Source organism: Idiotropiscis lumnitzeri, chromosome 22 (genome assembly GCF_059441095.1).
Source record: "Idiotropiscis lumnitzeri isolate Australia: NSW breed Sydney's pygmy pipehorse chromosome 22, RoL_Ilum_1.0, whole genome shotgun sequence".
In the NCBI taxonomy this organism is placed as follows: Eukaryota; Metazoa; Chordata; class Actinopteri; order Syngnathiformes; family Syngnathidae; genus Idiotropiscis; species Idiotropiscis lumnitzeri.
The window spans coordinates 3,747,070-3,758,508 of record NC_142412.1 but is presented as its reverse complement, the minus strand read 5'-3'; positions in this window follow the sequence as shown (position 1 = coordinate 3,758,508).

Here is an 11,439-nt window from a genome sequence, read left to right as displayed (position 1 = left end):
CGGGTCACATCGGGGGGGGGGGGGCAAAAGTTTACGCGGCCTAAAGAGGACATGAAAGTAGTTGGGTGAGAGCGACCAATCACACTTATCCCGCTCACAGCACCATTTGTCAGAGGTTACTTCTAAAACTGGGCACGTCATGGAGAACGTCATTAATTTGATGTTTGCTTCGCGAATGACTACCGCAAAAAACTAGTGTTGATCCGATACCAATACTGGTATCGGTATCGGTAACGATACTGCCTGAAAACACTGGTATCGGATCGGCGAGTACCAACCAGTATGGTCCCGATACTTAGCCTGAAATATACAAGGATTCCATTGTTTTCACATTTCAAAAGGCTATTTTAGGGCAGTATTACGCATTAATTTGATTGTCCAGTATTTCCCTTATGAGATAATGAACTTATTTTAGTCACGATATCCAAGGAGATGTTGATCTTCGTTGATGTCATGAAAGCATTCCTTAAGTGTTTTCACATGTTTTGTATGTGTCTCTGTTAAAGATGACAATGTGTTTAAAATGTAGCGAGCGCCCTGGAGTGCAGGCTTTCTATGGTGCCTCCAAAAAGATGGGGCACGCCCGCCCTCCTCCTCCGGAGCTTCCATGAGGGTAGACTTAGGGGCCGCTTGGCTCGTGGTCTAAAGTTTTGCTTTTATTTATTTATTTCCGGGAGAAATGTTGCCGTAAACCCCCCCAAAAAAAAAAATAAGCAGTCGCCCTTAATTTATGGAAAAGAACAATGGCCTTTGACGAAGCGCTGCCTGTTTTCTTTTCTTTGCCATATTAGTTTGAGATGAAATGAAACATCAAAGAATTGGACCCACAAAGTGAGACTGAGGGAACTTGGAGCATGAAGCACGGTCTGGACAAACAGATTTGATTCCACTGACTCAATTTGGCCATCCATTAACGCGAGTAACAAATTTCACAATGGATGATTGATTGGCGGGAATCTCCTGGCACATACACATGGTTAAATGCGGACAAAAATCCGTAGATGGGCGACTTTATGTATAATAAATGTGCTACGTTGAGAGCTTGGATGTAATAACGACGATAAAGAGCAACAAAGGAGATAATGCCTCTCATATCAAATGTGTCCACGGGCCCTACTTTACCCAGATATCCTGTAAATTTTTATTACATTTTCTAAGGGAAATATTGGACAATCAACTTGGGTCGAGGAGAAGGCCGTCCTCTTCGGCCTGACTTTCACGAACGCCGGGCCGTCCCCGACGGAGCATCCACGCGGTTGAACTTGAGGGCCACTCGGCCCAACTTGTGTCCGGGAGAAGGCCGTCCTCTTCGGCCTGACTTTCACGAACGCCGGGCCGTCCCCGACGGAGCATCCACGCGGTTGAACTTGGGGGCCACTCGGCCCAACTTGTGTCCGGGAGAAGGCCGTCCTCTTCGGCCTGACTTTCACGAACGCCGGGCCGTCCCCGACGGAGCATCCACGCGGTTAGGGTTCCATTGCCTTGTGAGTATTTGCTCCAATCAAAAGTCCAACATCTGCATCTATAGCTGGCAGATCAACTTTTTTCAGATGAGGCCACTTTTCCAAATCTGTCTGCCTTGGGATGCTGACTTTTGAAACTGGAATGCCTTTGTGTGTACAGGGCAAGCAAATCAAAGATGCATCTCATTTCAGAGGCTGTAAAAGTGCGCCTGGATGTGTTCTGGTAAAGGCCACGCCAAATCAAAAACCCGGCAGGATATGTTTACCTTTTTGAGAGAGAGCATAATCAGCAAAGATTGGGGGATTTTTGTGAATGCTTGAAAGTTATCAATATGCTTGCCTTATTTTGGAATGAGTTTGACAATGTGTTTAGGCGGCCGTCAAACCGCTCCAGCGCCCGTCGAATTTTTAGCTTCTTCTATGTCTTTTAAATCTGCAAGAAAGTATGTAATGTGTACATCATTGTTGGTAAACTACATGGACCAACATACTAGGGCACACCTTTGTGTCACCAAGCATGCTGGGAACGTGTCAGCCTCCCAGCGACGTTACACAACCATAAACAATCGCAGATGACATTTAACGCCATTAAAAAAGAGCACGATGGTCTTCTCGAAATTTGAAACAGGCACCAGTGGAGGTCTGCGCCGTGCCGTGCGTCAGATATTATTCTAGTGTGCTTTTTCTTACATGTTTTTTCTCTTTGTAGCAGACTCCTTTTAACATTTCTCGAGGGCCATTCCACTCCCACAATTTTTAAATGTCTCTGCAGAGTGGTTGTCTCCCAACACAGCGGCTTCCGCGCAGTGGCAGGCGGCTGTCCGGCGGCCGCCTGGCCGGGCCGCTGCTGGGGCGAAGCCTTCTTTCTGCCGGTATATGGTGTTCCTGAATCTGAAGTATGTTGATGTGGCGATGAAATTGAACTTTGCTTCACCGACTTTGAAACGGAGGATGGTGAGAAACTTTGTGGATACCATTTCTGCAAGACACCATCATGCGACACTCTGAAGAAGGCGAAAGTATACTGGGAGAGAGAGAGTGAAATTCATGTTAGCCGTCCGGTGTGCCCTGTGAAATGAAAGGTGCCTTGTTTGCCTTGCATCGCTTTGGGTGTGTCTTTCAATGGGCACTGTCTGAGGTGGGATTCGAACCCACGCCTTTTTTTTTATTTTCCAATATTTTCACTGCCCTGTTAAATAATGTTTTATCAACAAGTTGTATACTTTGGAATCTTGGTATATTCTTCCAAGCGGCATATTGGTTGCCTCACCTAAATTACTCATGACCCACAGTGATTTTTCCCTCTTATTGGCAACCTAGATTTGCAAGCATTTTTAATTGTTTTTCGCGGGTGGTCTCGGTCCCCATTAACCGCGATAACCGAGGGTTCACTGTACTCCATACTTTCAATGGGCGCTGTCTGAGGCGGGATTAATATTATTACTTTTATTATTATTAATACAGTATTTCCTTCATGAGATATTGCAACACTTAGAAAAAGTGTTGGGTTTTTGCACCCGCCCCCCCATTTCTCGCACCTATCTCCGCTTATTTGATTTTAATTCTCCATTGCAGCGCTCCACACCCCCGCACGTACGCTCTTTCTCACTGACTCAACCCTGTTTATCGAGGTTAATGGGAACGAGACCACCCGCGAAAACTGAAAATCCGCGAAGTAGCGGCGCACCTTCAAAAATGCTTAAAAAAAATATACAATATATATAATAAATATATATATATATATATAATAAATAAATATATATATATATATATATATATATATATATATATATATATATATATATATATATATACGGGGAGAGAGAGATGCGTCATCAATAAACATCAGCGGGAGCACCCTGATGGCGGTCACATTGTAGCGGGAGACTTGGGATGATTAACTCCTCTGTGTCTTTTTACACTATATAAAGGTGGAAATTTACATTGGAAACGTTTAGTTTAGCAGACAATGAATTTTCTTATTATTATTATTATTATTATTATTAAAAAAAAAAGAGTAAAACAAAAGGATGATGAGACTTTTGAGCAACACAAAGTGAGAATGACAGCTGTGCTCTCCTTTAATATAAAATATAATTCCAGGCAATATTTCCATCACACCTTCTGTTGTCCTCGAGTTCCGCAAGGTGCACCGGTGTATTTCCTTCCTGCATGAAAGAAGAAGTGTTTTAAGATACACTGTGTAGGTTCGAATCCCGCCTCAGACAGAGCCCATTGAAAGTACCAAGCAAAAACAAAGCAAACACAGTCAAGAGAGCATTACCAGCTGCCAGGATGGATCCTTACCAGAGTTCAAGTTGATAGTGCTATAGTAGTAATGCTGTAACTGCACTCAGGTCGCAGTCTCCCCAGGAGGCGTGGGTTCGAATCCCACCTCAGACAGAGCCCATTGAAAGTACCAAGCAAGAACAAAGCAAACACATTCAAGAGAGCATTACCAAAATTTAAGTTTACGTAGGCTTTTGAGAAGACAGGAAGCGGCTGACCCTTCACTTCCTGTCGGTGGAATGTCCACATGTGCGAAAGCGCGGTATTTTTGATAAAGCATGACATGCGCATGCGCCGTTAACCGTCTCGAAGCTGTGGGAGTTCAGTGGCAAGACCGGAATCGGCGAGGCAGAGTGGCACTCTGCTATTCAAGGTTTTGTCAAACATCACACGTAAAAAAAAAATGCACCTGAAAACGATGCTTCCTCGCTCCGATGTTCACTTGGTAGAGATGATAACATAGCGCACTCAACTCATCAAATATACAGAACTATAAGACTCGACCGTGGGTCAGAACGTCTAAGACAGACTCAATCAGATGTCTACAACTTGAACGACATTTTTCGACTGTTGTAGACGAAATGCACATTTTAGCCATTTGAGGTTCCGCTGTATTATTGTCCGGGCTACTCGGATCAATTTCAAACTTTGGATGAACCTGGTTTGAGGTGGGATTCGAAACCACGCCTCCTGGGGAGACTGCGACCTGAACGCAACGCCTGAGACCGCTCTGCCAGGAGACTTGGAAAAAAAAAATCTGGAGTCGGTGTGTGTGCGTGTGCGAGTGTTGCAATCTGCACACCTATTTTGAACTCCTTTAATGCTGCAAGGCTACATCCATCTCCCCCACGCTATCGGTTCGTCTGAGTGTTCTCTCTATCCAAGATGACTTGACTGTTGTCACAATTTTGTGATGCGGAGGCGAAAGGTGGACCCAAATGCGGGGAAGCAGGGTTTTCAGCACTAAAAAACCAAACTTTTATAACAGCTAAACCAAACGTTTCCGTTCTTGCTTGGTACTTTCAATGGGCTCTGTCTGAAAGTTGTGTAGGCAAACTAAACTCGCGCCATGTCATGTCTCGTTAAGTGCCCCTCAAGACGATTTGATTTTTGTTAAACTCTTTTACGGTTCTGCACAACTAACGTATAAAATATTGATAAATTTGCTCGGCCTGATGCCTAACCCTTCCAGCGATAGATTAACTTCAGCAACGAAAGAATGAATATTGAGGCTGATGTGCTAGCTCAGCAAAATGATGTGCGTCATGTCAGGGGGGGGGCTTTTTAAATTCTGACCAGAAAGGAAAAAAATGCATTTGTTTTTTTTTTTTTCCTGGCAAAAAACGCTCACATTCGCAACGGTGACAGAAAATGTCATGGAGGTACTTGGAGAACCACATTTATTTTTAGGTAGTACTTGGTGAAAAATGTTTGAGAACCATAACTCTAGAGACACAGAGAGAGGGAGCGAGAGTGAGAGAGAGAGAGAGAGAGAGAGGTGAACAAAATGTTTCCTTGGCGTGGGACGGCACTTGCTTGACCAGTGGGGACATACGCGTCCCCACCCGATGTCTCTCAGTGACAGTAGAAGTCAGGTCCCACCGAGATTTTTCGCTTCCATTTTTAATTACTGCCGCGTTGCATTTGTTAAAAAAAAAAACATTGAGGGACTCCCTTTGGTCAGTTATTATCAACTCGTAAAACTTATTTTGAGAACTATTATGAGAATTAACGTCTCTATAATGTTTATCCATGACATGGCAAACACAAGCGCAAGATAGTGAGCCCGGGGCTCGCCGCGGCCCGGAGCCTGGGACATAAGCGCGGGCGTGATCAACCGGCCGCTGGCCACCATCGATGAGGGTGTCTAGTGATAAAGGCCGAAACCATTGTGCTGAGAGGGAGCTATTTATCACTGCCGACGTTTACTGTCGGCGGTCGCAGTAACTGGGTGTGAATGGTCTTTTTCGAACATTTTCCGTCTTGAATATAAAAATGAACACATTGAGTAGGTTTAGCCTCCCGCGGGCTTTTGATTGACGCTGTCAGAGTTTTTTAACTTCAAAAAGTTCAAGTGCAAGCGGAGAATAATCAGACTCTGCGGCACCGTAATAGCCACGCCCGGCCAAAAAGATGGCGCCCATTCGTCTTAAGCTTTCCCCCGTGTGTGCGAAGAGGGAACGCAATATTGCCGAACGTTCACGCATGAATACCAAACATAAAAGACTCACTTACTCTCTGCCGAATTTTGTGACGTTTTGGCAAAAGGCGTGGCTATTACGGTGCTGGGGCTAAAATTTTTTGTTTCCGAAATACTATATGACGGGGGCGGGGCATCAAAGTTTTCACTTAAGATTTCCTTCGCCGCAATGGACAAAATGCTTAATAACTCTCCTGCACATGCTGCTAAAAATCCAAAACTTCACATGTACATAAAGAGTCTGTACCTGAAGAGGCAAGGCTTCTGTTTGCCATACCGTCCGCTTTGGTTTGAAAGAAAAGCCTCAATCGGGGTCGCACGCATTGCTCGAGGCCCGGCGAGATGAGGGTCACGGCGCCGCGCTCACGCTCTCGGGTTGTTCGCCCGTCGAACACAATGCCATGCAGCTTACATGGAGAAATGTGCCATGCAATTCTGATAATGGGCCATGCTCTTCAACGGGCCAATCCCATATGATGACTTTTTATATTTTATACGCTTTGAGACAAGTTTCTGTCAGGGGAATTGAATATGAGCGAATACAGTTATTTCAGCTCAGTTATTTCATCAAAGGCCAATATCTCTTGTAAATTTAGGAGGACCTCTACATCTAGAAACTCTCATGGCAATCTCTTGCTATATGGCCTAACCTGCAAAAAGACAATGGCTCGCCCTGGTCCAGGCTTGCTGCTTCCCGCGGCACGCTCCGTCAGACACATCACGCCACAGAAAGGCTGAATGCTCTGTAATGAAAACAAAACAACGAGAACACAAATTTTGAGGAGGAGGGGATGCTCGCGTCACAGTAAGCCGAAGAGGAGCACCTTCCCCGGGCACGGGCGGTTTGGGCCGAATTGCACTAAGTGCGACCAGGGGTTGGACGTTTAGGTGACCAGGGGTGGGCTCCATCTCCATGATCACCCGGATGCCGTGACGGAAAGCTGTCACTCCGGACCCGTGCGGACACCCGAGAGGCAGTCTCCCCAGGAGGCGTGGGGCCCGAGCAGCGACCGCGGCGAGGTCCCTATTGTTTATGTAGAAATTATTATTAGGGCCCTACCTCAGACAGAGCCCATTGAAAGTACAAAGCAAACACAGTCAAGAGAACATTACCAGGTGCCAGGATGGCGGAGCGGTTAAAAAAACAATAACTATGTGTTTTGAAAAGAATTACGATATAAGATAAGATAAGATAAGATAAGATGTCCTTTATTAGTCCCACAATGGGGAAATTTGAGGTGTTACAGCAGCAAAGATATAGATCACACAGAGTCGGCGGCGTAATGTAGCCGTTAATGTATAACATTAGCAGCAGACATTCAGAAAAAGCATGCAAATATACACAGTATAAACGTATCTAAGTGTAAGGAAACACTCCTAATGTTTGTCCATTATACGGAGGGGGAAACGCTGTAATGATAAAAACTACTGAATGATTGAAAATACTGCAATCATAAAAATATTGCAATGATAAAAGTACTGTAATGGTAAGAGTACTGAAATGATAGAAAAGTACTGCATGATAGAAAATACTGCAATGGTAAAAGTACTGTAATAGTAAAAGTACTGCAACGATAGAAAAATACTGCAATGATGAAAGTACTGCAATGGTAAAAGTACTGCAATGGTAAAAGTACTGTAATAGTAAAAGTACCGCAATGATAGAAAAATACTGCAATGATAAAAGTACTGCAATGATAAAAGTACTGTAATAGTGAACATCCTGCAGTGGTAGAAATACTACAGTGATAGAAGTATTGTAATAAGAATACTGTAATGGTAAACAAAATACATCATTGGTCAATATTTAAGTACACCCTTGGCTGAAAGTACAGTAGTAGTTAATATTGCATCCTAGGACTGCACAATTGCACTAATGCCCTCCCGTTTGTAGGCCTGACCCAATGTTCTTGTTAAAAAGTCTGACAGCAGTTGGCAGGAAGGAGCGGCGAAATCTCTCTTTGGTACAGCGAGGGTGTAAAAGTCTGTCACTGAAGGAGCTGTAAAGTGTTCTCAGAGTGTCATTGAATGGGTGGGCTGGTTTGTCCAGCATTGATGACAGTTTTGCCGTCATCCTTCTGCCCCCCACTGAGTCCACAGAGTCCAGGGAGCAGCCCAGGACAGAGCTGGCCCTCCTCACCAGTTTGTCCAGTCTCTTTTTGTCTCGGCCCGAGATGCCTCCTGCCCAGGAGACCACTCCATAGAAGATGACTGATGAAACCACCGAGTCATAGAAGTTCCTGAGGAGTGTTCCCCGAACGCCAAAGGACCTCAGCCGCCTGAGTAGGAAGAGTCTGCTCTGACCCTTCCTATAGAGAGCGTCTGTGTTGTCGCTCCAGTCCAGTTTATTGTTCAGATGAACACCCAGGTACTTGTAAGTTGAGACCCTCTCAACGTCTGTTCCCTGGATATTCACTGGTGCAGGTGGAGAGTGCAGACGCTTGCGGAAATCCACCACCAGCTCTTTGGATTTCCCAGCGTTGATTTGGAGGCGGTTCTGCTGACACCAGTCCACGAACCCCTGCGTAACCCCTCTGTACTCCCGATCGTCATCGTCAGTGATGAGGCCGACAATCGCAGAGTCATCAGAGAACTTCTGCAGGTGACAGGTTGTGGAATTGTATTTGTAGTCCGAGGTGTAGAGGGTGAACAGGAAGGGAGCCAGCACAGTTCCCTGCGGCGCACCCGTGCTGCAGAGGAGCACGTCAGACACACAGTCCTGTGTTCTCACGTACTGTGGCCGGTTTGTGAGGTAGTTGTGAATCCATGTGATGAGGTGGTGGGCCACTCCCGCCTGCTCCAGCTTGTCTCCCAATAAGGCGGGCTGGATGGTGTTGAAAGCACTTGAGAAATCAAAGAACATGATCCTCACCGTGCCCCCCGCCTTCTCCAGGTGGAAGAGTGAAGTGTGGAGCAGGTAGATGATGGCATCATCCACACTGATGCCAGGCTGGTATGCAAACTGGAGTGGGTCCATTGAGGAGCTGACCAGGGGGCGCAGATGGACGAGGACCAGTCTCTCCAGGGTCTTCATCAGATGAGACGTCAGCGCCACTGGTCTGAAGTTGTTGAGCTCCTTCGGATGGGGTGTCTTTGGAACCGGAACCAGGCAGGATGTTTTCCACAGCTGGGGGACTCTGCCCAGCTTCAAGCTCAGGTTGAACATGTGCTGGACGATTCCACACAGCTGGTCTGCGCAGGATTTGAGGAGCTGGGTGCTGATCCCATCTGGGCCTGCCGCCTTCCTCGCCTTCATCTTCCTCAGCTGGTTCTTCACCTGAGATGTTGTGAGGAACAAGGCTGAGCAGGAGGAAGTGGTGGTTGTCTGATGAGGCTGGGAACTGGAGCCTGTGGAGAGAGAGAGGGGCGAGAGAGGGGGAGAGAGGGTCTTGTTCGCAGTGGCAGGAGGGGTGGGTGGGGGCTGCATCAGGGAAGCCTGAGCGGGGTCAGACATTTGATCAAACCTATTGAAAAATAGGTTCAACTCATTTGCCCACTGAAGCCCCCCCCCCTTCTGGGTCTTACCTGCTTGTCCGTGGCCTGAGATGGTCTTCAGGCCCCTCCAGACACCCCTGGCATTGTTCCGCTGCAGTTGTTCTTCCATCCGCATCCTGTAGGACTTTTTCCCCTCTCGGATCCTCCTTCTCAGCTGACGCTGCACTCTCTTCAGCTCGTCCTTGTCGCCTGAAACAAAAGCCCTCTTTTTCTCCTTCAGGAGAGCTTTAATGTCCGGTGTGATCCAGGGTTTGTTGTTGGAGAAACATCTTACAGTCCTGGTGGGAATGGTGTTCTCCATGCAGAAGTTAATATAGTCTGTAACTGTGTCTGTTAGACTATTAATGTCCTCACCGTGAGCTTCGCTGAATACCTCCCACACAGTTGTGTTGAAACAGTCCTTCAAGGCCTCCTCGGCTTCTCCGGACCATCGCTGAACTGTGCGTGTCACAGCTGGCTGCCTGCGGACGAGAGGTTTGTACACAGGCAGGAGAGCAACCAAGTTGTGGTCAGCTTTGCCCAGCGGGGGGAGGGGCAGTGACGTGTACGCCTCCTTGGTGTTGGCATAGAAGAGGTCCAATATTTTATTGTCTCTGGTTTGGCATGTTACATATTGTGTGAATGAAGGCAGAGAGGAGGAAGGAGAAGCATGATTGAAGTCACCAGAGATAAGGAACAAGGCATTTGGGTGCTGTGTTTGTAGCCTGCTCACAGCTGCATTCAGTACATCACAGGCTGTCTCACCGTTAGCAGAGGGAGGCACGTACGCCGCCACCGCGATCACATGACTGAACTCTCGCGGTAAATAGACCGGACGCATGCTAACAGCTATCATCTCAATGTCCCGACTGCAAAGTTGATCCTTAACAGTTATATGCCCAGGGTTACACCATCTATCATTAACAAACACAGCCAGCCCTCCCCCTTTTCTCTTACCGCTCTCCAGTGTCCTGTCCGCGCGTAGTATTTGGAAGCCGTCCAATTCCACGACGGCGTCCGGCGTTAGCTCTGTTAGCCACGACTCCGTGAACACCAGCAAGCTAGCCTCCCGGACAATCCTCTCGTGCCGGGTTAGCGCTGTTAGCTCGTCCATTTTGTTGGAGAGGGATCGAACATTCCCCATAATAACGGACGGGAGGACGGGGTGATATCGTCTCCTCCTTGCCTGGCGTTTAGCCCCCGCACGACATCCCCGTCTCTTCCTCCTCAGCTCGCGGGGAATATCGGGTCTCGCTCCGGGAGCACACGCGGGGTTAGCACGGAGTGCTAACAGCTGATCTCTTGTGTACACGATCGATCCGTAGCTCCGAGTTTCGTCTCCGGACACGATCGCGCAAAAAACAGCCCCCAACAGTAGTAAAACCACCGCAAGTTGGATGTCCATTGCTGAGGTGAGGTAAAAATAAAATAAAAAAATAAAAATAAAATAAAATAAAAAAGGGTAAAGGGAAAAAACACACGAAAAAGGCTCAATAGTGAGCCACGCTGCTGTAAACAGGCAGCCACTCGCGCGGCGCCGGAACCGGAAGAAAATGTTGTGATAAAACATTCACTTATCAAAATTCTCGAAGTTTGTATATTTAACACAGCAACAAAGTGTAGTAAACAAATAAAAGGAAGACAAGTAGGCACAATTTGTCTAAACAATAGGGACTTCGCAGCGGTCAGCAAACACATTCAAGAGAGCATTACCAGGTGCCAGGATACAGCACTAAAAAACCAAACTTTTATAACAGCTAAACCAAACGTCCTGTCTGCATTAATATTGGATGGTCTATTATTTATTTATTTATTTTATGACTTTTTTTTATTATTAATTAGTTAAAAATGTCAGTCACTTGACAGCACTAATAAACTTCTTGCTCTCTGAGTCAATGTAGTAATCAAACACTGTGCTTAACGGACAGCGGGGGGCGTGACTTGCCTTCAGTCACTCAGGGCAAGAGAAAAAGAATTGTCACTTGCCCGTCGGACCGGAAATTGACCGCCGAA